Here is an 18,887-nt window from a genome sequence, read left to right on the forward strand (position 1 = left end):
AGTTGCTAGAAATGTTTGTTAACACTCTATTTAGCTTTGTAAGAAACCACCAGTGTCTTCCAAAGTGGCTGTAGCATTTTGCTTTCCCACCAGAAATGAATGAAAGTTCCTGTTGCTCCACACCACTGCAAGCAGTTGGTAGTCTTTTGGATTTTAGTCATTCTAATAGGTACATAGTGGTATCTCGTTGTTTTAATTTACAATTTCCTACAGATGGGATATATGGTTTCCATCTGTACATTTTCTTTGATGTATCTGTTCTCAGATCTTTGCCCATTTTTAAATTGGATTGTTTGTTTTCTTAATGCTGAATTTTAAGGATTCTCTGTATATTTTGTATCAAATCCTTTATCAAATAATGTGTTTTGCAAATATTTTCTCCCAGTTTGTGGCATGTCTTTTCATTCTCTTACATTGTCTTTGACAGAGCAAAAGTGTTTAACTTTAATAAAGTTAAACATACCTATTTTTTTCTTCATTGATTTTTCTTTTAGTTTTGTAGCTAAAACCTTTTTATCAAGCCCATGGTTATCTAGATTTTCTCCTTTATTTCCTTCTAAAAGTTTCATAGTTTTCCACTTTACATTTATGTCTATGATTCATGTTGAGTAAAAAAAAAATTTTGAAAGGTATATGATTTGTGTCTAGGTGTTTTTTTTTGTTTTTTTTTTTTTTTTTTTGCATTTGAGTGTCCAGTTATTCTACCACCATTTGTCAAAAAGACCGTCCTTTCTCCACTGAATTTTTCCTTTACTCCTTTGTCAAAGATGAGTTGACAGTATTTGTATGGACCTGTTTCTGGGCTCTCTAATTTTTCCAATCCATCTTTGTATCTGTTCTTTCACAGGACTATGCTGTCTCAATTACTGTAGCCTTATAATAAGTCTTTTTTTTTTTTTTTTTTGGTGATGGGGGGTAATTAGGCTTGTTTTTTATTTATTTGGTTTTTTGTTTATTTATTTAAGTGGAGGTCCTGGGGATTGAACCCAGGACCTCATGCATGCTAAGCATGTACTCTACCCACTGAGCTATACCCTTCCCCCCATAATAAGTTTTGATACTGGGTTTTGAGAGTACTCTTATCTTTGTTCTTCCTCAGTGTTGTGCTGCTTATTCCAGGTCTTTTACCTTTCTATATAAACTTTAGAATCATTTTGTCAATATCCACAAAATAGTTTGTTGCAATTTTGATTGGAATTGGATTGAATCTATAGATCAACTTGGGAAGAAGTGACATCTTCATAATATTGAATCTTTTAACCCAGGAACACAGAATATCTCTTCATTTATTTAGATCTTTAGATGATTTCTTTCATCAGAACTTTGTAATTTTCTATATACAGATCTTGTATACACTTTTTTAGGCTTATACCTACTATTTCTTTTCTGTTTAGTGCTATCATAAATTGCATTTTTTAAAATTTCAAATTCCAGTTGTTCATTACTTCAATGTCAGAAAGCAATTGACTTGTTTATTAATCTTGTGTCCTGTGACCTTTCTATACTCACTTAGTAGTTTCAGCAGTTTTTGTTGTTAATTTTTTGTGATTTGGGGATTTTTCTGCATAGACAATGATGTCATCTGCAAGCACAGACAGTTTTATTTCTTCCTTCCCAATATGTTTATCTTATTTCCTTTTCTTTATTTACTGGACTATCTCAGACTTCCAGTAAAATATTGAATACGAATGGTGGCAGAGGACACCACGCCTTTTTCCCAATCTTAGGGAAACAGTGTCCAGTCTCTCACTATTAAGGATGTTAGCTGCAGGGTTTTTGTAGACATTCTTTATCTATTTGAGGAAGTTCTCCTTTGCATCTAGTTTGCTGAGAATTTTTATTATGAATAGGTTTTGAATTTTGTCAAACACTTCTTCTGCATCAGTTAATACTGATCATATGATTCTCCTTTAGCCTGTTGAAATTAGTAGATTACATTGATTAATTTTGGCATATCTGGAACAAATCTCACTTGGTCATGGTGTATAACTCTTGTTATATATTTTTGTATTCAATTTGCTAATATTTTGTTGAGGATTTTTACATCTGTGTTTATGATAAATATCGGTCTGTAGTTTCTTTCTTTGTAATGTCTTTATCTGGTTTTTGTATTGGGGTAATGTCAGCTTTATAAATGTTTGGTAAGATTAATCTCTGAAACCATCTGGACCTGCTACCTTTTTTGAAGTTTGTAACTTACTGATTCAATTTTTTAATAGATTAAGCCCTATTCAGATTGTCTGTTTCTTCTTGTGTGAATTTTGGTACTTTCTGTCTTTCAAGGAATTTGCCCACTTTATCTAAGTTATCACATTTGTGGGCACAGAGTTGTTAACAATATTCTATTATCCTTTTACTGTGCATGAGATCTTTAGTGATGTCCCTTCTTTCATTTCTGATATTAGTAATTTGTGTCTTCTTTTTTGTTGTTGTCATTCCTGGCTAGCTTGTCCTAGAAGTTTGTCAATTTCATTAACATTTTCTGAGACCATCGTTTTGGTTTTGTTGATTTTCTCTATTGATTTCTGGTTTTCAATAGATTTCAGTTCAATTTTTATTGTTTCTTTTATTCTACTTGCTTCAGGTTTAAATTGGCCTTTTTTTCCTCTAATTTCCTAAGGTGGAAACCTAGAGACTTTGTTCTTTTCTAGTATATGCATTTAAAGCTGTAAATTTACCTTTAAGCACTGCTTTCATCATATCCTATGAGTTTTGATGTTGTACTTCTCATTTTCATTTAGTTTAAATATTTTTTAAATTTCTCTTTTTCTCTTGAGACTTCTCCTTTGTCCTGTATGTTTTTAGAGCATGTTGTTTAATTTCCAAATCAAGAAAAGTAATTGATTTTTCATTTTGTTCAGATTTTTCATATTTTAAGGATATGCGCGATGGTTTCCAAACTTTACATGTTGGAGCTGAAACCAGAATTCCTTGGAAAGTGGTTTAACCTCATGAGCTTGTTTTCTTATCTGGAGATGTGACTTACTCAGCACAAGAGTTATGAATTTTAAGTGGCTTGACTAGGGTTGAGTTATCTAGCACTTAACTTAATAAATGTTTACCTACTTTTATTTCTTTACTTCAGTTTTTCATGCTTAATGAAACTCAGGAGGTTTAGCATCTTAACTTCATATGCTTGAGAGACATTATTAAATCAACCATCTTTATTCTAAATATACTAATGTCTTCCATAAATCCTACTTTCCAGCTTTTCTGTCCTCCAGATCTTTTTGAACTATCTTAACATCCTCTTAATCTGTGAAATCTAAGCCTCTACCCAATTATCTATCAGGGGTCGGAGCGTGATAAAGGCTTCCTTTATGACTCTACATTTTGTACCACTAATCATTCTATTTTCCGATCACAAAAAGACTATGAAGATTCAATTTTAATTATGTACAGGCTTTTTAAGCAAAAATTTTATTTAAACAAAACAAAACTTTTGAGAATTATTTTTACCACTAGGCAGTATTATGCTACAGTTGTTCTTAAACTTTCCAATACAGATGTTCACCCAGATTAGTGTCACAGTTTGTTAACGGGAAGTTGCCGTACATTGCATACCATACATGCACATAGATACCCAGAGAATTTGAAAGCAACCAAAAATGTGTTAAATTTCAGTGGAAATTTTTTTTGATGAATCAGAAACAGTACGCTAAAATATTTATTATGAATTTCAGCTTTACAAGTGATAGGATTTCAGACGTACGTTTGTGTATGTGTGTGTGAGAGAGAGAGATTGAATGTGTGTAAAGTTGTCTTCGTGGAAATTTTCATACTTGTCAAAGGACTATTTATAATCTGAATCTATACTATAGATTTTATGATATCAGTTCTTATTATTTGATAAGTAGACTATCAAAGAAAACCATTTTTACTTGGGCTTTGATTTATTTAACAAATAATTATTAAACACCTATATGCATTAGGGACTGTGTTCATCTCAGGAGTATAAATATAAATAAGATGTAATTCTTTCTCAAATGAAGCATGAGAGAAATAGGCCTGAAAGCCAAACAAGGCAAAAAATTGTTAAAACGCAGTGATGGAAGTCTGTAAATGGTACCCAGGCTCTCAAATGCTGTTGAGTTTGGTTCTTCTTTGGAATTGGGGGTGAGGGGAATTTGACAAGGATCTAACACGTGAGTACAGTTTAGAAAGGGCAGTACCTGTTTTCTAGGGAACTGGGGTAAAGCGGTAGATCGAACACAGGCATGAAAACATAGGCAGCATGAATCCTTGTGAGTACCATGTGTCGTTTATCACGAGCATAACATGAGGGCAGTAGGATGAAAGACAATGCTGGGGAGACAGGCAAGGACTGGAGCAGAGAGGGCTGTGTTCACCTTGCTAAGAGTTTCATTCATCAATAGGCAATAAGGAATCCCTAACAGTTTTAAGCTAGACAGAAACATGATAAGATTGTCATTTTATTAAGACCATTCTTGCAGCAATTTGGAGGATGCATTTGAGCAAAAGGGAAAACCTAGAAGCAGAACTTCCTTTATATAAATAGGTCCTGGCAGTAATCTAGGTAAGAAATGTTGGGGGCTTGAACTGAGGTCATAGCAGGAAAAAAAGAGGAAATACTCAAGACAGACAGGCCTTGGTGAGTAACTAGATGTGGAGAATAAGAGAGAGGGAGAAGTCCGGGAAGATGGTCCAGTTCTGGTTTGGACGGTTGGATAGAGGCTGGTGCTGTCCACTGAGGGAGGGAGAACAGGGTGAGCCTCCTGAAGGAGGAGCAGGTTTGTTTCAGGTGCCTGTGGGCATCTCCCAGGGAAGGATTCCAATAGGTTGTTGCATATGCAGATCTGAAACGCAGAAGAAGACTCTGAGCTGAGGAAATGAATTTGTGGTTCATCAAATTTCAAATTTTTTGAAGTCTGAATAAATAGGGTTTGTTATATGCCAATAGTATATAATATAACCAGTATGTGTTACATGGGTGAGCGTTAAAAAATCATTTAGGCGATACTAAACCCAACGGAAGATGGCATAGTGTCTGTCCAACACTCCTACCACTCATTAAAAAGGACTTAGAAAAGATTTGAAATAAATTAAATAACAACTAAAAAGTTCTTCCTAGAATGTGAAGAGCCACGTTAATTAATTAATGCTGGGCTTATTTAAGTTGCTGTCATCTCTCTGCCAGTTAGGCCATTATTAGGAACTAGTTCTTTTTCTTTGTTTTTTGTTTATGTTTTTTATTCTGTTTGAAACTACTTTCTACCACTAATGTTCTATAAATGTTAAGTGGATGGATAGTAAACACTAAATAAGTAATAAAAATGTTATGAGCTGACTAAAGTAACATGTTGAACCATATAAAATAATAAAACTGATTTTAAAAACAAATATTTACATGTTACAATGAGTGCTGTGCTTTGGAAGTCTTAAAACATGGTGTGCTACCCATCCATTTAAATAATGCTGCCTTACTCAAAACATTTTAAAGCCATGTTATTTTGGGATTACTTTCGGAGCTTCCCTAGCAGCCATGCAAGAAAGGGACTTCATTGCTTTATAGTCAAGTCTCAGTTTTTAGACAAATCAGAAATTTTTCCCTCGTTTTTGATGTTTTATTATCAGGAATTTAAAACATATACAAAGTAAACAGAATAGAAAAAATGAACTTTTATGTATTACTCACCCAGATTTAATAGTTATCAACATTTTGTTGTTCTTATAGCATCTATATATTCACACATACTTCCCACTCTCACTTAATTTTTATTTATTATTTTTTAGTCTTTAAGGTAAATTTTCCATATATTGAAATGCACAAATATTAGCTGTACAATTTTGACAAATGAATGTACGTTTGGAATCCCACACCTCTATCATGATATGGCCCATTTTCATCTCCCAAGAATATCTCCATGTGTCCATTTTTAATCAGTTGCACCTGAAAGCAACCACTTCTCAATGTTTTCATCTTATAGTGATTTGCCTGTTCTATAATTTCAAATAAATGGGATCACACAGTATGTTCTCTTCATAGCCAGCTGCTTTTGCTCAGCACAAGAGCTTTGAGGTTCATCTGTGTTGTTCTGTGTATCAGCACTCCATTCCTTTTCATGGCCAGGTAATACTCTGTTGTATGGATAGACCACAGTCTGTTTATCCATTCTCCTTATCTCAGTTTCCTATCGCTGTATTAAAAAACCACTCCAAACTAAGTAGCTTAAAAAATCGACAACCATTATTTCACTCATAAATCTGCACTTGGTGCGTGGTGTGGGAGGGATCACTTCTCCCTAATCTACATGGCATCCACTGGGGTGACTCAAAGGCTGGCGGTCACTTGAGAACTAGAAGCTGGAATCATCTGAAGACTCACTCATGTGCCTGACGGTTGATGCTGCCTGTCAGCTGGGAACTCACCTGGGGCCGTGGCTTCATCACAAGCTGGCCGCTGGGCTCCAAGGACATACACCCCAGGATAACAAGGCAGAGGTGTGGCATTTTTATGAACTAACCTCAGAAGTCCCAGAGCATCCCTTTCTTCATACTCTATCAGCCATCACAGTTGTAAAGTTCTACCTAGGTCCAGTGGAATAGCACGTAGACTTCATGACTCGGGAGTGTCAGTGTCACACTGTAGGAACATGTGGCATAGAACACATTAGGATGGCCACCTTTAAACAATACTATCTGCCACGGGCTCCTTTCTGGCCACAAGAGTCAACATCCCTTCCAGATACAAAACGCATTCAACCCCTCTTCCAAGAGCCCTAAGCCTCTTACCACTGTGGTGTTAACACACAGTCCAGGATCACACTGTGTCATTCAGGTCTCAGTGTGGGTAGGACTCCTTGAGAGCAGTTCCTTGAGTTCAGCTGTTTGAGTAAAGTTCTGAAGAACTAAAGAGACAAGTTATATACTCAACATACACTCAAGAGGATAACTGCTGTAAATTCTACAGTTGAAAAACAGTTTTGCTCTCAGAGTATTCCCTTTTTTGCCATTAAATGTAGAAGGGCTTTTAACAAAAGCCCTTCTCTACCTAGGAATCTCTGTGGGGCTGCTGTGAGACAACTCCCTCAAGATCTTTAGAAGGATTTTCTGTCTATTTGAAAAGGTCCATAAAACACCATCTTGTCTTTCTGAGGTCTTAACAAAGAAATTTCCAGTCATGCCCTTGGCTTCATATTTAGACCACATTTTTCTGCAGCACCACTGATTTTCCTAGAAGCCATTTCTTAATTTGAGTGTCATTTACCATCTGGAGAGGCTGAAAATGAGAGACAGTTTAATTTTTGTACCCAGCAATTCCTGGCTTCTAAGTTTAACTGTTCTTTCTCCTATCTCCCTTCTAAGGCAGGGCCAGTGAGACACGTCAGGAGGTACAGTCAATACTCCGCCTGCAAATCTCCTTCACTAGATAACTGACTGCATTAGGTACATTTCCCATTTTCCATATCACTGCAGGTGACTCTGGGGACAACTCTTCCCCCAGTATGCAATGAAGGTCTTTTCCCCAGCTTCCAATAACAGTTTCCTTGATTTCTTTCCAGCTCCCACTGACAGCCTCCTCCAGGTACCTTAGAGCCCTGCTAGCTTCTGTTCACTACCCAGACCTGAAACCAGTGTCGCAGCCTGCTAGGTTTTTGTTTCAGCGGCACTCTACCCCCAGCTACAAAAGTCTGTTCCAGTTCTCTTTTGCTGAGTAACAAACCACCCCACACTTATTGGCTTAAAAGAGCAACAGTTGTGTATTTTGCTCATGAATCTGCAGTTTGGGCAGATTTTGACAAAGACACCTCATCTCTGCTCCACACACATCACCTGGGACATCTTGCAGGCTGGAAGTGATTCTGTGGGCAGGCGCTGAAATCATCTGAAGGCTCGCTTGTGTGTCTGGTGGTCAGTAATGAGCTGTCAACTGGGAGACCTATGCATGGACTCTCCTAGTTTCCCAGCGCCATAGGGTCTGGGTTCCAAGAGCCAGTGACCCAAGAGAACAGGCAGAAGCGTGTGGTCCTTATAAGACCTAGCCTTGGAAGTCACTTAGTGTCACTTCCTCCATTCTCTATTGGTTGACAGTGTTACAAAGGCCTATCCAGGTACAAGTCAGGGGAATATCAGAGATGTGACATGAGATGGCAGCCGTCTTTGGGAAATAAAATCTGCCACACTACTGTTGAGGGATATTTACTTAGCTTAAACGTGTAGTTTTAACTTGTATCTTAGTCACAAATCTAGGTCCCAAATGATATTTTTATATTTCTGAAGATCAAACCCATTTTCAAGGACCTATAACTGACATATTGGAAAGAACGCAGTGGAGGCTTTCAAATTTCAAAAGAGTTTTTAAAATATTTTGAACAAAGGCATCAGCATTGGGAAGACTGTTTAAACCCATATATAATTCTAATTATTTTAAAATAGGTTGTTCATTTGTGTAATTGAATGCAGTGTCTACTTTGACTATCAGTTGCAATGATTAGATTATCGCTATCAAAAAGAGACTGAAATTGCGCTGGCAACGTGCAGACTAGTTCATTTCCCAAGTGCCCCCAAAACTGCCAATAATTTTATGAGAACTTTGGTATTGTTAATTATTAGCATGCTTGATTTTTCTTTCCCATTAGCACGTTTTTATGAAGAAAATCAACTACTATATACTTTCTGTGAATATAGCACAAGAGTATATGGTAATCTAATTGTATGCTTAATTCTTCCATGAGGTAGCTTTTTAAAACTTGGTTGTAGGATCTCCTGCTAAACTCTGTATCCAAAGGAGGACCTAACTGATGCAGACTTCTAGGGAAATCCTTGAGAAGTATTTAATATATAATCCTTTCTGCTATATTTGAGACACTCAGGGCATGGAGAATATGCTATAGGTGTAGGGGAAGGTGCCTCTTCCCTTGAAAACTTCTAACTATAAATAAACCATCAATTCCAAGTATATACATTTGTCACCCCTTTGCCATTTATAGGGAGAAAGGCAAGAAAAAAAATCCAGAAATGTCAGTTATAATCGTTCAGTCTTATTAGCTGGGACCAGTCAGAGAAGAATAATCTCACTTAGTAAGAGAGTGACAGCCCCACTGGCTACAGAAGAAAAATCAGCACAGGGAGATAGATGCTTGGAGTGGCTACAGACATTCTGAAACACTGTACTCACTCTGAACACAGCTTTTGACTTAAGAGAAGCAGAATGAGTGATAAAAAATTTCCTTTCTCAAAGTTGATTGATAAATAAGTTACACTGTAGTGAAAATTAGCAGGTTTTACTTGGGTGTTTTTCTTGACATACTTGGTATATAGGTATAACATTTTAAATTGTGTTGGTAATAGTTATGAGTTCAACTTTTAAAACAGATTTTCCAAGAAAAATTTGCATAGATACATGTCAAATAAGCATGCCTGGAATGACAGCCTTCAGTTGGGACCATGAAACTATCACCAAGACCTCGCCGCCATGTTCTGTTGCTCTGCTGTAATTGCAGAAGGAAGGGAACACCCAACCTTTTGAGTATCTGACTTGGAAATGTCATCTCAGAAAGCTCAATGGGTAATATTGGGGGGTTTTTTTGTTTGTTTTTTGTTTTTTATTGAGTTATAGTCAGTTTACAATGTTGTGTCAATTTCCAGTGTAGAGCACAATTTTTCAGTTATACATGAACATACATATATTCATTGTCACATTCTTTTTTCCTGTGAGCTACCACAAGATCTTGTATACATTTCCCTGTGCTATATGGTATAATCTTGTTTATCTGTTCTACATATGCCTGTCAGTATCTACAAATTTCAAACTCCCAGTCTGTCCCTTTGCACCCCCTCCCCCTGGCAACCACAAGTTTGCATTCTATGTCTATGAGTCTGTTTTGTATTTATGTTCATTTTCAATGGGTAATATTGTTTTAGAAAACAGTTTCAGTATGACTTTAGAGAAAACCTGACATTTTTCTCCTGTTGACATTGTGTGAGCCATCTTTAGGAGGGTTGCTGCAAGTCCTCAGCTTTCTCTGCTAGATTTAAGCATTAACCAATTTTTTTCAAAATCCTCTGCTCTTCTCTTTTCATTGATTCTTCGATTGACTCTGTTTTGTCATTGAGAACATTATCTAGATAATAAACTTTTTTTAAAACTGTACTGATAGGTTATAGGAAATCTTAGAAGGTGAAATGAATTTGGTTATTCATAGTATTCAAGGTTTTTTTAGTCTGTATTTCTTGAAAACTCTCAGTGGCTGGTTGGCATTGCCTTCCCATCGCCACTACAAACACAGTCACTTGGCTCCCAATAAAGTTATTTCTGATTTTCTCCTTAATTTTTTGATTTTGATTTTGTTATAAATGGATCTCTCTTTGACAGCAGCGGAGTGAAATGTCTTGAAGGGGAAATTGCTCCATATGATAGTTTTAAAATAAAACGCCTGCCAAATTGGATTGATTGGGGCTCTGAATGCAGCAATATTAATACTAAGTGAAGAAGTTATCTTCCATAAAAACCTTTGGGTGAAATAATATGTGAGTCACGTGGCTCTATTTCAAGATGTCAAATTGGGGTTCATGGTATGAAAATGAAATGCTAACTGAAATAATGCCATATGCACTAAAAACTATAGACATGTGCCTAGGGCTTGAGGTGTAGAAAAGAAAGAAAAATCATTTGGATCATCCAAGGCTTTTTGGTTTTTATTTCTTGAAACCCATTAGGGGACGGCCATTGTTGCCTACTCATTACTGCTGCAAATGTAATCATTATTCCAGTAAAGGTATTTCTGATTCTCTCCTTGATTTTGACTTTGGTTTTGTTCTAAATGGGTCTCTCTTTGACAGCAACAAAGTGAAAAGTCTCGAAGGACATTTGGGAAGTTAGGTGGTAGATTGGGGGTGGAGGAGTTGGAAAAGACTCAGGTATCTCAGTTCTTAAATCAGTGGCTCTTGGACTTCAGCGTGCTTAAGAATCACCTGGGGCGGGAGACTTGTTAAAAATACAGATTTTCAGGCTTCATCCTCACAGATGCATCCCAGGGTACCCCAAAGATCAATTAGATATACTTCTAGGGCCACCTGTGTAACCCTTGACTTAAATCTAGGCATCAGCTCCTCTCAGCTTGGTAGAATTACCCTTTCTGGTTCCTTCCTCTGGAAACACTTTAAATGTTTCTTCTGAAGTAGGCTGAACCTGGAGCCAAGCCCTGAGGTCATCTAGAAAAATTGCAGGTGCAGAATTTGCTCTCAAGCATCTTCAGGCTTTCAATAGAGTGTATGGTCTCTGGATGTCTAAAAAATGTTACCTGGCTTTAATGTTTATTGTAAAACTAAAATATATTTATTACTACACATTGAATATTGTTTTAGAACTGCTTCAGTCCATTACTGTGTTCATTAAATGTTTGTTCATAGCAGGGCATTTTATTTGAGCAGGAACTTCTCTAAAGAGAAACCCTTGTCACTACTAGAATCTATTTTGAACTGAGCCGAGTTCATAGGTACTAAGGTGTAGATTCAGTCAGCTTAACTTCCACTGAACTGCTTTGCATCCATTGGTTTACACATGGACTAAGACATCCCCTCGATAGGAGAAGGGGCAAAAATATAACCACTATCCAATGAGGCTTAAGAGTAAAACCACATTTCTGATGAACTGAGGTAGGAACAGGCCAAGTCTGGATCACAGGAAATGGCTGTGGGACCCCTAAGAGCAAAAGAGAATGTTTTAATTATCTATTGTTAAATAAAAAGCAGCCCCCAAATTTAATGCCTTATAACCAACAACAAAAAATCATTTATTTGCTCACAGATGTGTGGATCAGGAATTAGGACAAAGCACAGAGGAGAATGGCCTATCTGTGCTGCATGAGGTCTGAAGGTCTTAACTGGGATGATCCCAAAGTTTTGGAGCCCCCACGACCTCCCCTACCCATTGTGTCTCTGTCTGTCTGTCTGCACACAGCCTCTCCACATGGCTAGTGGAAGCATGCTCAAAGCGTGGCAGCCTCCACGTTGTCAGACTTATTACGTGGCAGTCAGGGCTCCAAGACAGGTGTTTCAGGGGGCCTCAGTGGAAGCTGCAAGGCTTCTTATAACCTTCCTATGACCTTCAGAAGTCCCAGAGCATCCCTTCTACCACCTTCTATTAGTTAAGTCTCGAATACCACCAGCCCAGGCTCAAGGAGAAGGAAACAGACTCCACCTGTCAGTGGGAGCAGTAGCAAGAAATTTCATAGCCATCTTCATCTTCTGTGGTTGGTCCTCTGGCCACATTATTTACATTCATCCCACATGCAAATTACAATTACCCTCTCCAGAGGCTCCCAAAATCTCATCCTGTATTCAGCACTGACCCAAAATCCAGTATCTTATCATGTAACTTCTTGATGCTGTTCCTTAAATACAGTTCCTATCAGTCTGAAGACCTGGGAAAGAAAAGTACAAGTTATCTGCCATAGGGCAGCTGCAGTAAACACTCCAAAACAGGGAAGGTTGCACTAAAAGGCTCATCATAGTCACTGCTTCACAAGAATTGTGAAATCCAGCCAGATCCATATCAAGTGTATATTTGCTCTGAAGCTGTATTTTGTACATTGAGAATCTTGCTGAGAGAATCTGGAGTTGACAGTTTTATTTTCAAACCTAAAAAAGTCCTAACTCCTTAATAGTTCTTCTAAATTCTCAAAAATTGAGCAGTTCTTTCATTTTTTTCCCCTCACTTCTCATATTTTATAATAGGCAACTAGAAAACGCCAAGTAGCACTTTGAGCATTCTGCCTGGAAATCTATTTAGCCAGATGCTCGAGATCTTTCTCTTTCCCACATTACCGCAGTGGTTTGGCTAACTGTTCTCCAGGACATAACGTGTGTGCCCTTTCCTCCCGCCTCTGATAACATTTTCCTCACCAGCCATTAAGGCCTTACCAAGAGTTTCCTGAGGCCCTTCCAGTTTCTCCCTACCACCCAGTCGCAAGCCGATGTTACAAGTTTTAGGCTTTGTTAAGGCAGCACCCTGCTCTGGGCACCAAATTCAGTTCCAGTTACTAACACTGCAGCTACTTGAAACAGCAGTGCTTTGTTTTGCTTACGAATCCATAGGTTGGAATTCAGACATGGAGCAGTGGGGAGGGTTCACCTCTGCTCCAGATGTCTGGGGCCCCAGCAGGTAGGACTTGAATGTCTGGAAGCTAAAACAAAGTCAGAGCTCACCTGGGTGTCCTTGTAGCATGGTGGCCTCAAGGTGGTCAGACTCTTCAAATGGGGAGCTCAGAGCTCCAAGAATGAGTGTACTGGAACCCAGGAGGAAGCTGCAAGGCTTCTCATGACATAGCCTCAGAGGTTCCAGAATCTCACTTCTGCCACATTGTATTTGTCAAGCAAGTCACTATGGCCAGCCCAGATGCAAGTGGAGTGAAATTAGACTCCATCTGTTTATGTGAGGAGTAGTGGAGAATCTGCAGCCATCTTTGTCTTGAAGAGATCTACTTTTATACTGTGATTCCATTACTTGGAACATGAACATTTGTATATATTGCAACATCAAATAATGGCACATAGTGTGGTAGCAAATGGGAAGTGAAATGGGTGATTGACTATGATCAAGAAAAGTTCAAACCATTGGAATGATGGAGCACATACAGGTACACATTAGATTTCATATTCGGAGTCTTTTAACTTTGCAAAACTTCTCTCAAATATATTTAGACACAAGGTGTCAGCATAGCCTTGAGCTCAGTTAATTCTCATAAAAATATCCAGATAATTGGGTAGGGAAGATTTGGTCTAAAGAAGGCAACGTAGGTTAGTTTCTCAATTCTGTGTTCGGCATTCTGCTTATTTAGTACTGATGATTTTTAGATGCTGTAATACAAACTCAAAGGGGTGTTCAAAAATCATATTAAGGAAAAGCACAAAGCATAAGAAGGCAATAAAATTTATCCAGTAGAATAAGAAGTCATATGGATTTTACAGAAACAATTTATACCATATAAACCCCTAATATGATTATGAACAATGTGTAAAGTTTACTTTTGTTTGTTTCCTGCCTGATTAGAAGTCACGCCTCTCAGGCTATTAATAAGAGTACACTTCTACAAATATGTTATCACTAGCAGGTACCTGCACAGGACCCCAGCAGAATCCAAGCAACTGTTCTTAATAGTAAGTTAAAGAATGTATTTTTCCAGATTGCCACTTCTTACAACAGGAATTTATTTCTATCACTCCGCTGACTGACAGAATCTTACTTTGCCCACAGTCTTTAGACATAAAACCAGACATTATATACTGATAAAAGGGTCAATTCACCAAAAAGACATAACAATTCCAAATTTGTATGCATTAATAGCTGAATCTTTGCATTCATCCTCAGTTATTTTCTTAGGATCAATTTGCTGAATCAATGTACATTTTTAAATCTTCTGATAAATCATGCCATATTGCCTTCCAGAAACCTTATATCAATTTTTACTCCTAGCCAGAAATATTTGAAAAATGCCTGCCTCTCTTCATTTTCACCAAAACTTGGTGACTACTCCGTCTAAAATACTTTCAATTTCTCCTCCTAATAGCAACCGCAAAAGTGTGGGGTTTTTTTTCTTTTAAGTATGGATTCTTGTATCTGCTTTCAAAAACAGTGAGAATTTGTATTTGTATGTAAACCTAGTGCTTCGAAAATGCTTCAGAGTGATTTAAAGTTTTTCCTTAAAATTTGGTATGGAGTGGTCTTGCACGCAAACGTGTGTGTGTTTGTGAGAGACACAGTTTTGAGGGAAGTAAATTCTCCCCCTCACCGTCTGTATATGGCCATCTCTAAACTGTCACATCATTTTATAATTATCAAATTGTACATTTTGCCTGATAGATTGCGACCCTCCTGTGATCAGAGATTTTTGTTGTATATGTTTTTGAGTTATCTCGCAGTTACAGGGTCTGGTATGATAACCATTCAATACATGTTTGGTGAAGGAAGGCTGGAATGAAGGAAGAAATGAGGGGAGGAGATGTGAACTTCCACTTGGTCCTTGTCCCCAGTATCACAAATTTCAATCAGCATAATCCTATTGGAAGAGGTTACCTGTATTCTCTTTAAATTAATTTGTTGGCTTCTAAATCAGTCAATGATAATAAAATCCACACAGAATGCATTGCAGATGCCTACCTAGAGCCCATCAGAAAGATTCTCGTCTGAATTTTTTCATAAACACTAGCTGAGAGGCTGCTTTTCACACCAGTGAAAGAGTTTGGACTGGTTGACAGTTGTCAGAATGTTCCATGTGAACTTCCTCAACCCATGTAGAAGGGATTTATATCCCTTTCTTTCCTGGCTAACTTCAGAATTAGGTTTTGTTTTATTGAAGTGAGGGTAAATTCCTCATTACAATTAAAATCTTATATTTGTGTGAAACACTTGTAAAAGCCAATCTAATGAGGATTTCATTAGTCTGAAGCTTCTGTTTAACTGGAATTTTGCTAGGCATTCATGGTGATAACTCCGTAAAGTATGCATGGTTTTGAAGTGCATTCTGAATTATCAAGGACTTAATCATATTTAATGTAGGTTTATACATCATACTCAAATGATTTGAGAGAGAAGGAGCCAAGATAGCAGAGTAGGACACTCGTAGCTCAGATAATTTGAAAATTGAGGCTGCATGCAAAATCAGTAATAATTTTAGAGAATTAGTTGATTTTAGAGATTATCAAATTCAACTGCATCATTGTACACATAGGAAAACTGAGGCCCCACATAGGTGGTCACTTGCCCAAAGCCACCCAGATGGTTAATGTCACAGTGGAGCTGACTCCAAGTCTATTGAATTCGAGCCGATTACCGTGTCCATTGATTTGCCAGGTTGACTAACAGAACACTTCTTTCTTCAATTGACCATAATTCCTTACGTGGAGAGGAGTGAGATTTTCCTCTATTAATAAACAAAAGAATATGGGCCAAATGGCCAATCACATAAAAGATATCAGAGCTCGACACTGAAAAAAAAAAAGTTAATTTCCTAAGATCGGATATTTTGAAACGGAATCTCTCAGCATTGATTCTTCAGCCTAGAATCCTCCTTATCTTTTTCTAACTCTAGTTTGGACACAACAATAAGCATCCAGTCCTTACTTGTTAGCTAACAATGAAGAATGATAAGAATTAACAAGTAACTCAGTCCTTATTCTCCCCTGTAACGATCAAACTGAGTACCTTTATCTCATTAATATCTGACTGTGAAATCCCTTGACATCTGAAAAGACTAGCAATTTATTTATCAGGATATGGTACCTGATTGTAAAGCTTTCTGCTGGCAGAGATTTTTCAAAGATTTATCTTTCTCCTGGAATAAATACCATATTTTTAATTATTCATAATGTTTCTCCTGTTTTTCCACAAGCTTCCTCAGAGGACGGAAGTGCATCAAGGCTCTTCTGTTACTATAAGAGTGTAAAGTGTGAATAGAAAAAATATATATATATTAGCATTTCATTGTTATTCTGGGCAAACAAAACTAAACATGATTTGCAAATGCTGCAGTCCGAAACAGCACAAGGTGTAAAGTGATGCAACAAAATGTACACTGCATGCACGCCAGAAAACGTAAATGAAAAACACTCACAGTTGAAGTGGAAACTGGAAAGATTTCATATTCTTAACAGCTATATTAGGAAAGTAAAAATGCATTCCTACAAATATGAACAGAAAAGCTTTATTTAGAGTCATGCTAAAGAGATACTCTACAATTGTGAGCATCTTCTATGCAAGCTAAGTTTAGTAACCTTCCTTTTCTCATACTGAATACTTAATCAAAAAAGATGCACTTTCTCTATGTGGTCCAGTTACCCTGGAACCATTAGGTTACTGTCTTCTAAATGCTAAAGCTAGAAGCAGTCCTATTGGCTTTGCATTCAGGTTCATTGAGGAATCATTTACATGCAATAGAATTCGTCATGTTTAGTGTACAGTGTACAGTCCTGTGAGTTTTGACAGGCACAGTCCATAACCACCACTACTTCAAAGATACAGAGCATCTCCCTCTCCATAGAAGTTTCCTATGCTTCTTTCTATTCAACCCCTTCCCCAGCTTTCGACCCACCAGTGCCACCAATCTTGGTCCTATGGTTTTGCCTTTTTAAGAACATCATATAAATGGAATCATACAGTATTAAACCTTTTGAGGCTATATCTTTCACTTAGCATAATGCGCTTGAAATTCCTTCATGCCGTCATGTTGCTCAGCAGGCTGTTCCTTTTTATGGCTGAGTACTATTCCACAGTGTGGCTGTATCAGTTTGTGTACCCACTCACCAGCTGATGAGCATTTGGTTTGCTCCCAGTTTGGGGCAATCATAAATAAAACAGTTGGAAGCATTCATATACAATGTGTGTATGAACATAAGTTTTTATTTCTCTTGGGTAAATACCGTGGAATGGGATTTCTGGATTTTATAGTAAGTATATTTTAACTTTATTAGAAACTGCCAAACTGTTTTCCAAAAGGTTTGTAGCATTTTGCATTCCCACTAGCAGTGTATGAAAAGTCAAGTTGCTTTGCATCCTTGCCAGCATTTGATATCAAAAGATGTTTCTGTTTTGTTTTTTAATGTTAACCATTACCTATGTTACACACCATGATTTTGATTTGTTTGTCCCTAAGGACTAATGTTGAACATCTTTTCATGTACTCACTTGCATCAGCATATTGTCTTTGGTGTGGTTTATGTTCACATCTTTTGCCCATTTTCTTACTGGGTTGTTTGTTTCTTTACCATTGATTTTTTAAGTTCTTTATATATGTAATGTAGTTACCAGTCCTTTAAGAGATACGTGTTTTGCAAATATTTTCTTCCATTCTATGGCTTTCTTTTCATTTTCTTAACAGTTTTTTTGAAGAGCAGAGGTATTTTGGTCTGGTTTTGCTTAGTTTTTGTGGGTTTTTTTGCATATGAGTGTCCAGTCTCTAGCACTGTTTCTTGAAAAGACTGTCTTTTCTCTATGAAGTAGCCTTTGCACCTGTGTCAAAGATCAATTGAGCACATAAAGCAGGTCTATTTCTAGACTCTGTCTTTGAAGTAGCCTTTGCACCTGTGTCAAAGATCAATTGAGCACATAAAGCAGGTCTATTTCTAGACTCTGTCTTCTATTCCATTTATTTATCTGCTCATTCTTTCACCAGATATCACAGTCTTGATTATGATAGCTTGATGGTAGGTATTGAAATCAGGTTGTGTGAGTCCTCCAACTTTGTTCTTACAGTGGTCAATGGTGAGTGGTGAGAAATGCGGGTAAAAAGGAGAATGCATGACTGAGCTATACACACTCTAATTTTTAAAACTTCATGTAGGCCAGCAATACCTGCCTGCAAGCTAAATTCAGTCTGTAGACTGAAGACTTCCTGGTGGACCTCCTGTAGAGCGCTGGCCCCCGCGGGACCCCGTTGTAGCCCTCATGGCCACCAGGCTTGACCTCAGGAGACTCTGACAATTTACCCCCAATAGGGAGGAGCTGTGTGCAGGGAGCACACAGCTGTCTTCAGAGGGCCTCAGGCACTCTGCAAAGCATTCTTAAAGAATGAAGTCAGAGTTCCCATCGCTTACTGATGGTTGAAATTCCTTTAATTGAGGGAAAAGACTTTAAATGCACATTCAGAGATGAAGCTTAAAATGCAAGTTGCTGTTTCTTAAAAAGTTAAGCAGTAACTTACCATATGACCCAGCAACTCCACTCCTGGATACCTATTCAAAGGAAATGAAAACATATGTCCACATAAAGACCAGCGTGCAAGTGTTCACAGCAGCATTATTTACAATAGTCAAAAAGTGGAAATGGGGGTGGAGTCGGGGAGGGGAGAGCTCAGTCATAGAGTGTATGTCTAGCATGCACAAGGTCCTGGTCAATCCCCAGTACTTCCATCCAAAAAAATAAAACAAAT

The sequence above is a fragment of the Camelus dromedarius genome, chromosome 21 (assembly GCF_036321535.1).
Source record: "Camelus dromedarius isolate mCamDro1 chromosome 21, mCamDro1.pat, whole genome shotgun sequence".
Taxonomy (NCBI): domain Eukaryota; kingdom Metazoa; phylum Chordata; class Mammalia; order Artiodactyla; family Camelidae; genus Camelus; species Camelus dromedarius.